Below are 12,471 nucleotides of genomic sequence, written 5' to 3'. Positions count from 1 at the left end.
GTGGCTCTTCCATTTGGCCTTGCCACAGCTCCCAGAGCACTACTATCCCGCTTGAGGATAGTTCGTCGTTTATAGAGCCCATGGATAAGAAGATTGAAACCCTGTTAAGAAAGATGTTTCAACATACGGGATATTTGTTTCAACCGGCTGTTGCTGGAGCGACTACCTACTGGTGCGACTCCTTATCTGAATTGATCGAGTTGGAGGGTCCCCTTGACGTGATCCAGGAAAGAAATAAGGTCTTAAGGGTGGCTTATTCTTTTATTTGTGATGCAAATATGCAAATTATTCGCCTGAATGCCATGGCTTCAGGTTTTTCTGTTCAAGCCCGTAGGGCACTCTGGCTGAAGTCCATTTAAGGGAAAGATTCTATTTGGTCCAGGCCTGGACTGGATTATCTCCACGGTTACTGGAGGCAAAGGTGCCTTTTTTACCGCAGGATAAGAAGAACAAGGTAAGGGACAAGGTCCTAATTTTTTTTTTTTTATTTATGTTTTCTTTTTATTTCCAATTCAAGACATGAAGTGAACAAATGAAAAAAATAACAGGTTACCATCACATCAAAATATATATAAAATATTCCCAACAGATTAATGCTGGGTGAGGATTAAACAAAACGTTTGCTAAGGGGATTGTCCTTATTGTAGGGTTATACCATAGTCCAATGTTCTTTAATTTTATACATCTTGTGCTGTGGCGGAGGAGCTCTCGGGAGTGGGGCGAGTTAAAGTTCAACGTATTTGAAGGCTCTCCTGTTGATTCAAAGATAGGACTAATGGATTACCTTCTTAGAGGGGCTGTGGATAGTCTTTTTTTTTTTTTTTTTTTCCCCAAATCGCAGTACGCTATGGATACATACTGAGTGAGGTAAACTTATCTCAAAACACAAAAGAAAATGACACTTAATAGAAATTGAGGAAAGAAGAGGAAAATGGAAGGAAAAAGGAAGAAAAGTATAGAATGAAAAGATAGGAAGAGGGTATAAGGACAGTATAAAGCTCTCATATTAGCTATGTCTAGTCTAGCTAATCTAGCTACTATTTTTTTTTTTTTTTTTTTCTTCTAAAATCTAACATTCACCCTCACCACTGGTCTGAGATTGACATTTCTGTGGAGCAAACCCCACTTGGTACAATGAGTATTGTATTAGGAAAAGATGGAGATATCCTAGTTGGGGGAGATGAAGTTGGGTCGTTTTGCACAATATAGGGGGGCAGTTATATGTTGATTTGGGTCTACTTAGTAGCAAGTGTGAAAGATTCCCAGAGAAAGAGCATATCCTGGTATAAGGCAATTTGGCCCAATTTAAGGTAGTATAGTCTTTCCAAGAGGAGGTTTCTTTGAACCAGTGCTATCCATTCTTGGATAGAGGGTAACGACATAGATTTCCATTTTTTAGGAATTAGCTGGTTTGCTGCGTTTAACATTAATTGATATAGGTGTTTTCTTATTTTACATGTGATGGCGGGAGGTTGACATAGCAAGACTAGGTCAGGAGTGGGAGATATATTTGTGCTTAATATTTTATTAATATTTTGAAATATTCGTGACCAGTAAGGCTTTATATGTTCGCAATCCCACCAAATGTGGGTGATGTGGCCCTCTTGTGTGCAGCATCTCCAGCAGAGTTTTGACGTATTTTTATATATAGATTTTAATCGTGTTGGTGTTAAGTACCATCTCATCACAATTTTAATGTTAGTTTCTTTGGCTAGCGCCGAATGAGCAGAATGTGTTAGTGTGTCAAATCTGCGTGCCCAAGTTTTGGGGGAAGTGTTAGTCTGAAGTTCCATGTCCCATCTCTTTGTATAAGAGGGGAGGAGGGGGAAAGTATCCTGTAGAATTAGTTTATGAAGTTTGGAGATTGTTCTTGGTGTGTCTTCTATTGAGTGGCATAATTGTTCAAAGGGGGTGAGAGACCGTGTTAAATCTTTTATACATTTGTGTGTTGAAATGTAGTGTTTCGCTTGATGAAGTCTAAACCAAGAGGATAGAAATGGGTGGTTCAAGGAGTCTAATTGAATTTTAGTTTTGAGTTTGTGTGTATTATCTGTCAAAAGGTGGATAGGGAGGGAGTTGGTATGTGTTGAAGAGTAGGGGGGTACTAGGTTAAGGCCTGGGGGAAATTCCGGGTTATTTAAGAGCGTGGTGAGAGGAGAATATCTAGAAGATATTTTGTTCGGAGTTTTGCTAATTCGTCTCCAATCTGACCACGTCTCATTTGTCATGGATGAGGATGAAATAATGTGCTTATGGAAAAACTCAGGATTCCAGCAAAGCTCGTCTAATTTATGTGATAGGGATAGGGTGTTTTCTATTTGAACCCATTGCTTGGGGTAAGGGCCTCTAAGTTTGCACCAGTCAGATATTCTTTGTAGTGAAATAGCAAGTTTATATGAACGAAGATGTGGGACTCCAAGACCCCCATCTTTAGGGAGTTTATACAGCGTAGTTTTATTAATTCTAGGGGGCCTGCGTTTCCAGATGTAGTCGTTTATAATTTTTTGCAGTGTATCTAGGTCTTTCTGGATACCTGGGATGGGGAGTGTTTGAAGAATATATAGAACTTTAGGCAGTAAGGTCATTTTTGCCGCATGTATCCTGCCTAGCCAAGATATATTTTTGGGTAGCCAAGTTGAAGTAAGGGTTTTAAACTCTGAGATTAAGGAGCTATAATTTTGCATGCGCAGGTCTGTTATGTTGGGGGTAATGCGGAGGCCTAGGTATTTCAGAAATTTTGTCTGTAGTTTGAGGGGACAGGATAACTTCAGTTCATCTAGTGATTGATTGGATATATTAATAGGGAGATATTCAGATTTTGACACATTGATCTGGAAGTTGGATACGGTCCCATATAGATCTAGTTCCGAAATAGTGGCTCTAAGGGAGGGGAGTGGATTTGTGAGAGTCAGGAGGATATCATCCGCGAAGATTGCTAATTTGTGGGTATGGTCCCCAACAACTATCCCTTGAATCTGGTCGTTGTGTCGTATTTTGGTAGCTAGCGGTTCTAGGGCGAGAATAAATAAGAGTGGGGATAATGGGCATCCCTGTCTAGATCCGTTTCTAATTTCGAAGGGGTTTGAGAGCGTACCGTTTATTCTGATTTGGGCTGTAGGATTAGTGTAGAGGGCCATTATCTTTTGGATAAAAGAATCTGGGAATTTGTAACGTCTTAGGGTTTCTTGTAGAAAAGTCCAGTCAAGTCTGTCAAATGCCTTTTCGGCGTCAGTCGAAAGGAAAACCGTCGGGGATTTGTTAGTCGAAATGTATTCTAGGAGATTTAGAACCTTAACTGTGTTGTCTTTCGCTTCTCTACGGGGCACAAAACCTAGAAATTTAGTCTGGATAAATTTCTGTATATAAACAAAATTCATGGATATGATTGCTAGTATTAAATGGGTCACATTTTAATGGGGTTATTTAAGCTTAACTGGAGCTTTTTGTAAGTATTTTAGATTTGTATAGGTTGAACTCGATGGACTTCAGTCTTTTTTCAACCTTATCTACTATGTTACTATGTTACTATGTTACCTGATCCTGGTGGATTATGGTCGGCAAAATTTTATTAAGACGAGAGGCTAGTATCTTAGCGTAAAGTTTTAAATCTATGTTAAGTAAAGAAATAGGTCTAAAATTGGCTGGGGAGTCTGTAGTTTTACCGGGTTTAGCAATAACAGAGATATTGGCCTGGAGTGTTATGTCAGGGAAGGGATGGGAGTCATTGATATGGTTAAATAAGTCTGTTAAGTGGGGGATTAGTAGATTTGCAAATGTTTTATAATAAAACCCTGTGAGGCCATCTGGGCCAGGGGCTTTATTTTGTTTAAGTTGCCGTATTGCGTCTTTTACTTCCAAGGGGGAAATGGGTTTTTCCAGTAATTCGCCTTGGTTCTGGGTCAATTGTTTGATCGGGATATTTTCAAGGTATTGAGAGCATAATTGGCGATGATTTTGGATGTCTCTATTCGGGAATAAGTTGTATAATTTATGGTAAAATGTTTTGAATTCATCCGCTATGGAATTGGTGTCTTCTATGTATTTACCTCTAGATGATTTTATAGAGTGTATATAGGTTTTCTGCTGTTGTTTTTTTAAAGCTTTTGCAAGGTGTTTCCCTGGTTTGTTGCCTTCTTTATAATAAGTTTGTTGGAGAAATAACAATTGTCTTTGTGCCTTGATGTGGAGAATGGAGTTTAATCTATCTCTTTTTGCTCTGAGTTTCTCTTGGATCTCATTATCGAGGGGGTTAACTTTGTGAGCATAATCTAAGTTGGATATTTCAGAGGAAAGACAATCTATCTCTAATCTGTTTTTCTTTTTGATTTGTGCTTTTGTTTTTATAAATTCTCCCCTAATAGTACATTTATGGGCTTCCCAGAGGGATGTGATGTTCATATCTGGTGTGGAATTAAGCGCAAAATATTCTGTAATAAGATTTGTGAAACGCTTGGTCTGAGTTGGATCTAATAAGATAGAGTCATCCAGTCTCCACTGGAAGGCCCTAATGGGAGCTGAAGGCCATTTAATGTGGCATGAGACTAGAGAATGGTCAGACCAGGAGGTGTGTTTTATCTGCGATTGTTTGGAGTGGGATAGGAGTAAATGGTCAACTAATATGTAATCTAATCTAGAGTAATTGCGTTTAGGATGGGAGAAGAAGGTGTAATCACGTTTTTGAGGGTTGAAATATCTCCACACATCGTGTAGGCCTAAGGATTTAAATTTCCACCAAATCTTGGTGAGGTTTGGGGTTTTGGTTCTAGACTCTGGATTTGAACAATCCACTCTGGGATCTAGGGGAAAGTTAAAGTCCCCCGCAAGTATAAGGGAGCCTTTTATTTCTTTCACAATGAAGTCTGATATGGAGTTCACAAATCTGTCTTGTTTGGAATTGGGGGCATATACGTTAACTAAGGTTACCGGTTTTCCATATAGTATGCCTTTTAGGCAAATATATCTACCTTCTTTGTCAGTAATGCATCGTGTCTTAGTAAAAGGGATAGATTTATGGATGAGGATACTGACCCCATTGATTTTCTTGCTAGGGTTTGTGCTATGGTAGTGATGTGGGTATTGTGGGGAAAAGTATTTGGGGATGTTTTTAGATTTGAAGTGCGTCTCTTGAAGCATTAGTATGTGTCCTCCTTTTTTCTGAAGGTCATTAATGGCCATTCTTCTTTTCTGGGGGCAATTTAAACCTTTAACATTTTGTGTAAAAATAATTAAATCATGTGGTGTTTGGTTATTCATTTTGTGTATAAGAGAAGGGTTGTGTTATTTTGAGGGATGGTATTGTGACTGGTGGTGTGGGCTTCACGTGTGTTAGGATTCTAAGGTATGAGAGGAAGGAAGAGAAGAGGGTTGAAGAAGTTAGAAGAAGAGAGATAGATATTAAAAAGAGTAAGAAACAAATCACATTTAGTACGTCAAGTACAGTAAACATTCCTAAAATGAGGAGATAATCTCCCAACTGTATGAGAACAATTAAACATTATTGCTTATAACAAACATGCAACATTTTGCAGATAACAAGTGTAACAATATACCTTAAGTGGGTTGAGAAACAAACTTTAGGGGCAAATTTAGGAACAGGGGATCAAGTCTCGACCCAAAATGAGGAAAACCCCATCAGGGAACATAGTAACTCCCCTGGGTATCTTAAATAACCAGAGCGGTGATATAGAAAAGGTGATAATTAAGGGTGTGTACAACCTCTGTATGTCAAAGTCAGCCTATATCACCTCCAGGAGACATCTGGGATTGAGCTGGTTTCTGCGGCCTTTTGTGTCGGACTGGTATCCACTCCTTCCTCTGCGGAAGAGGTGGGGGGTTCTTGGCAGTATGATCTTTGTTTTGAGCAGGAGGGCACTCATTCAGCTGAGGTGTTTGGATGTCTAGTTCTTTGCAGATAGATGGAATGTCGTCCGTGGAGGAACACGACAGGCGTCTGCCCCTCCAAAGAATTATCAGATGGAAGGGAAAACCCCATCTGTATGGGATGTTTCTCCTCCTTAGAACCGTTGTTAGCGGCTTAAGATCCCTGCGCTTGGAAAGTGTCCTTTGAGAAAGGTCAGCATACATCTGTATCTCTACATTCTCATGTTTAAGGGGTTGTTGCTCTCTGGCGAGTTTCATTAATTCTTCTTTTACTTGGTAATTGGTGATTCGGACTATAACGTCCCTTGGCGGTTGGTCAGCTAATGGTTTAGGGCGAAGGGCCCTGTGGGCTCTGTCAATATCAATTTTTTTCGGTATTTCTTCTTTTTTCAAGGCATTGAAAAAACTTTGGAGGTATTGTTCGAGATCTGATGTAGCAATTTCTTCAGGTATACCTCTCAGCCTGATGTTATGGCGTCTGCTGTGGTTTTCTACATCGTCCAGCTTGTCCTCCAATTCTGAGATGTTTACGCCCTGGCGTTGAATAGTGTTATGAAGCTCTGCAAAAGCCTCTGCTTGAGCATCTTGTGTGTTTTCGAGTGTTTCTACCCTATGTCCCATTTCTAAGATATCTTTCTTGAGGTCTGAAATTTCTTCTTTTATACATTGCTTGACTTGGATGATTAGTTATGAAAAGTCCTTTTTTGAAGGGATAGAGTTAAAAAGCGCTGTAGGTATAGTGATATTCTCAGCAGGATGTTCACCTTCAGATTCTGATGAGCTTTGACATGAGGGTAGTTCAGAGGGATCTGCTTCATCTGCAGTGTTGGATTTAGCTTCCAGGGTCTTAAAAAATGTATTCACAGTATGAGATGTAGTTTTCAGTTGCTTGCTGTTTTTATTTGGCTTGCTGCCTTTTTTTGGCGACATTTTAGCAATAGCTGATATAGGTATGTGTCACCAGTAAATGTCAATAAAGAGTGAAGAAAAAAAAAAGTCCCAAATATCTGTGTCTTTAGTGGCGTCCCCAGGAGCATATGTAAATAGGTTGTAAAGTAATCTCTGCTCTGATAAATGAGGACACCTCCGGAGCTCGTTATCAGTAATATCTTAGTGAGTGAGAGCTTATGTAAACATTGAGGAAAGTGAAATTTTGTCCCTCTAGATGTGTTTCACAGTTCTGTGCTAGATAGGTGCTCTGGGATTAGTGTATGGGCCTCCGGTAATACATTACAGGGGATAATTATAGGTTATGAGCATTGTCTTGTAATGTATATGTGGTCTCATTAATAAGAACATGTTCAAGAATCTGACCAGCAATTAGGATATTTCCTGATGCGCCACTTGTCAGTGCTAAGCGCTTCAGGCAGAAATATAGTTGCGTATGTAACTTTAGGATAGGCTGCGGCCTACCGCGGGGCTCACCTCTGCTTCAAAGGGCCAGATTATAATACCCAGTATCTCACGTTAGTTCCCGGAGCTCACGGACTGGACCGATCAATCAGAATGTATTGTCTAAGTGCTCCGGTGTTGCGCTGTTAGACTGTATAGAGCAGGCGGTTATGAGGAGGCCGCGGTAATGCGGTCTATTAAAGGTGGTGTTCCGGTGCTATAATTGTTGAGAAAGCCTGCTCCGGGGTGTAAAGCCTCTGATTGAAAGCGTTAGCCACTTAATGTATCTGCCAAACAGGCTGCGGCATGAGCCTATTTCGTCCTCATACAGATAGGGTTGAGGAGCTCTAAAAGAAAGCAGCCATCTCCTAGGCTGGCTAGCTCCGCCCTCGACAAGGTCCTAATTTTTGTTCCTTCCGTTCGGATAAATCCCAACGTCCGCAGCCCTCTGTAAAACCAGAGCAATCCAAGGGGACTTGGAAGCTGGCACAGTCCAGGAATAAATCGATGCAGAGCTAGAAGCCCGCCGAGACAAAGTTGGCATGAAGGGGCGGCCCCCATTCGGCTCTGGATCTTGTAGGAGGCAGACTGTCGCTCTTTTCAGACGCTTGGTTTGAGACCGTGCTAGACCCGTGGGTCCTGAAGGTCATCGCTCAGGGATACAAGATAGGTTTCAAGTCTCATCCACCCAGGGGCAGATTCCTCTTTTCAAAACTGTCTTCAAGGCCAGAAAAGCGAGAAGCCTTTCTGGTGTGCGTGAGGGATCTCTCCTCCCTAGGAGTCATTGTCCCGGTACCTTTTTGTGGTCCAAAAGAAGGAGGGAACTTTCCGCCCGATTCTGGACCTATCTTTCCCCTCGTTCAAGATGGAGACGATAAGGTCCATCCTTCCCTTAGTTCAGGTGGGTATGTTCATTACTATAGATCTGAAGGATGCTTACCTTCACGTTCCAATACACAAGGATCACTTCAAGTTCCTAAGGTTTGCAGTCCTTGACCAGCACTACCATTTGGTCTAGCTACTGCTCCAAGAATTTTTATGAAGGTCCTAGGGTCTCTGCTTGCAGTGGCCAGAAACAGAGGTATAGCAGTAGCACCATACTTGGACGATATTCTGGTTCAAGCACCATCCTATCGTCTGGCAGAAGACCATTCGAGATCTCTAAAGTTTCTTTTTCGATCTCATGGGTGGAATATAAACTTAGAAAAGAGTTCTCTTATTCCCAGTACCAGGGTGGAATTCCTGGGTACTATAATAGACTCCATATCTGTGAGGATATTCCTTACAGACCAGAGACGTTACAAGCTAACTTCAGCTTGTCTTGCCCTCCAGACCTCCTTAAGGCCCTCTGTGGCTCGGTGTATGGAGGTGATTGGTCTCATGGTGTCCAGCATGAGACCAATCACCAACAGCTCCCCATGTGGACTCGAGAGGAATCCCTCCTCCCGATCAACATTTTGCAACTTCAAGTGATCTTCAATGCTCTGAAGGCTTGGCCTCTTCTGGGTTCGTCCTAGTTTATAAGATTCCAATCAGACAACATAACCTCTGTGGCTTACATCAACCATCAGGGGGGAACAAGGAGCTCCCTAGCAAAGGGAAGTATCTCGGATTCTGGATTGGGTGGAGGCCCACAATTGCTCGCTGTCAGCGATCCACATTCCGAGTGTGGACAACTGGGAAAAGGATTTCCTCAGCAGACAATCCTTTCATCCGGGGGAATGGTCTCTCCATCCCAGCTCAATTACAAGCTACCCAGATATGGGTCACGGTCCAGGGATCCTAAGGCGGAGCTAATTGATGCATTATCGGTGCCTTGAAGGTTCAATCTAATTTACATTTTTCCGCCGTTAACACTTCTTCCCCGTGTAGGGGCCTGCATCAGTGATACTGATTGGTCCATCGTGGCCGTGAAGGATGGGGTTTGCGGACCTGGGGATGTCCTCATCTCCTCCGTGGAAGTTACCTTGTCGCAGGGATCTGCTGGAACAGGATCCTTTGTTCATCAAAATCTAGATTTTCTGAGGCTGACTGCGTGGAGATTGAACGCTTAGTCTTAGCCAAGAGAGGTTTCTCTGAGAGCGTTATTGACAAACTCATTCAGGCTTGTAAGCCTGTTACTCGCTGCATCTATCATAAGGTGTGGAGAGCTTACTTATTCTGGTGTGAAGAGCGTGGTTTAGCCTGGCACAGATTTTGGCCCTTTCTGTTTTGCTGCACAAGAGGCTCGCAGAGCTCCCTGGCGTGTAATATTTCATTAAGGCTCTGATTAGGATCAGACCTGTGTTTAGATCTAAAGCTCCACCTTGGAGTTTGAATCTTGTACTTAAGTTTTTACCACAGGCTCTGTGTGAGCCTATGCATTCAGTTGACATCAAATTGTTGTCCTGGATGGTTCTTTTTCTTTTGGCTAATGCGTCAGCACGCAGAGTTTTTGAAATGGCTGCCTTGCAATGTGAGCCTCCTTATCTGGTGTTCCACACTGATAATGCTGTCCTTCGTACTCGCTTGGGTTTTCTTCCTAAGGTGGTGTCTGATCGTTACATCAATCAGGAGATTGTGGTTCCTTCCGGCTACCTGGTCCTCCTTACATACTTTTTCAAAATTCTACAAGTTTGACCTTTTTGCTTCGGCTGAAGCAGCTTTTGGGAGAAAGGGTTTTACAGGCTGTGGTGCCCTCAGATTTGGGTCCATCTTTTCTTTAACTTTCCCATTATCATTCAGTGTCCTCTAGAGCTTGGGTATAGTTTTCCCAACAGAAAGAAATGATGCCGTGCACTCTCCTCATATTAAGAAGGAAAACATAAATTATGCTTACCTGATAATTTAATTTCCTTCTGTATGAGGAGAGCCCACGGCCCCCGTCCGTACACTCCGATGGACGGACCAAAATTTGTTTTTCTCTTCCGGCACCATTTATACCCTGATATTTCTCCTACTGTTCCTTGTTCCCTTGGCAGAATGACTTAGATATAAGGGAAGTGTGGGGAGTATTTAAGCCTTTGGCTGGGGTGTATTTGCCTCTTCCTTGTGGCCAGGTTCAGTATTTCCCAACAGTAAGGAATGATGCTGTGGACTCTCCTTTTACAGAAGGAAATTAAATTATCAGGTAAGCATAATTTATGTTTTTCACCCTATGCAAAGTTGTTATCTATGTTTTATAAAAGCATAGTATTTATAAAGTAGAGCAGTTATTAACAATGTACGTATGCTGGGTGATCGATAGAGCAGTAAGAATACATGCTCTGATAATGGATAGAAGAGTGAGGAGGATATGCATGGCTGATTGTACGGAGGAGAATGTGTGCTTTGCTGCAATAATGAGAATATTTATGCAGTTGTATATAATGAGAGCAGGACAAAAGGATGTGCATGCCCTGTAGATGATTTAAGTTATGTGGAGATGCTTTTTCTTGAATACTGCCTTTTACTCTAGTTCACTGGTTTCCAAACCTGTCCTCAGACCTCCCCAACAGGCCAGATTTTCAGGATTACCTTAGATAAGAGCAGGTAAAATAACCATGTTTACTAATCAGCTAATTGTTTCACCTGTGCTCCAGTTCTGATATCTTCAAAATCTGGCCAGTTCAGGAGGCCTGAGGACAAGTTTTAAAACCAATGCTCTAAGTATCTTGCCTCACATACTGAACTCTTATACTGGGATACTGCCTCACATACTGCACTGTTATACTGGGATTACTGCCTCACATACTGAACTGTTATACTGGGATTACTGCTGACATACTGAACTCTTATACTGAGATACGGCCTCACATACTGCAGTGTTATACTGGGATACTGCCCTTACATACTGCACTGTTATATATTGATACTGCCTCACATGCTGAACTGTTATACTGGGATTACTGCCTCACATACTGCACTGTTATACTGGGATAATGCCTTGCGTAATGCACTGTTATACTGGGATACTGCCTCACATACTGCACTGTTATACATTGATACTGCCTCACATGCTGAACTGTTATAATGGGATACTGCCTCACATACTGCACTGTTATACTGGGATACTGCCTAACATACTGCACTGTTATATATTGATACTGCCTCACATGCTGAACTGTTATACTGGGATTACTGCCTCACATACTGCACTGTTATACTGGGATAATGCCTTGCGTAATGCACTGTTATACTGGGATAATGCCTCACATACTGCACTGTTATACTGGGATACTGCCTCACATACTGCACTGTTATACTGGGATACTGCCTCACATGCTGAACTGTTATACTGGGATAATGCCTCACATACTGCACTGTTATACTGGGATACTGCCTCACATGCTGAACTGTTATACTGGGATACTGCCTCACATACTGCACTGTTATACTGGGATACTGCCTCACATACTGCACTGTTATACTGGGATACTGCCTCACATTCTACACTGTTATACTGAGATGCTGCCTCACATACTGCACTGTTATACTGAGATGCTGCCTCACATACTGCACTGTTATACTGGGATGCTGCCTCACATACTGCACTGTTATACTGGATACTGCCTCACATACTGCACTTTTTTAACTGGGATAATGCCTCACATACTGCTGTTATGCTAGGATACTGCCTCACATACTGCACTGTTATACTGGGATACTGCCTCACATTCTGCACTGTTATACTGGGATACTGCCTAACATACTGCACTGTTATACTGGGATGCTGCCTCACATACTGCACTGTTATACTTGGATGCTGCCTCACATACTGCACTGTTATACTGGGATACTGCCTCACATACTGCACTGTTATACTGGATACTGCCTCACATACTGCACTGTTGTACTGAGATGCTGCCTCACATACTGCACTTTTTTAACTGTGATAATGCCTCACATACTGCACTGTTATACTGGGATGCTAGGATTCTGCCTCACATACTGCACTATTATACTGGGATACTGCCTCAGATACTGCACTGTTATACTTAGATACTGCCTCACATACTGCTTTTATGCTAGGATAATGCCTCACATACGGCACTGTTATACTGGGATGCTGCCTCACATACTGCTGTTATGCTAGGATACTGCACTGTTACACTGGGATACTGCCTCACAAACTGCACTGTTATACTGCCTGGCAAAGGGTTTTCTCTTTTTCCTAGTTGTTTGTGAAGCCTGAAGTGAAAAAATGTGTTGCTTAATACAGTCAGGATAAGTTGGGCTTTA

General features: G+C 41.9%; 1 protein-coding gene across 3 annotated transcripts in view; it reads left to right on the top strand.

The window, feature by feature from the left end:
* Positions 1–12,471, top strand: part of SLC35F5 (solute carrier family 35 member F5) — a 286,304-nt gene that overhangs the window by 168,296 nt on the left and 105,537 nt on the right. The gene's annotated exons all lie outside the window — the stretch shown is intronic.

The sequence above is a fragment of the Bombina bombina genome, chromosome 1, assembly GCF_027579735.1.
Source record: "Bombina bombina isolate aBomBom1 chromosome 1, aBomBom1.pri, whole genome shotgun sequence".
Taxonomy (NCBI): domain Eukaryota; kingdom Metazoa; phylum Chordata; class Amphibia; order Anura; family Bombinatoridae; genus Bombina; species Bombina bombina.
Note: the sequence above shows the minus strand (reverse complement) of the source record. Positions and strands in the feature narration are given on the sequence as shown.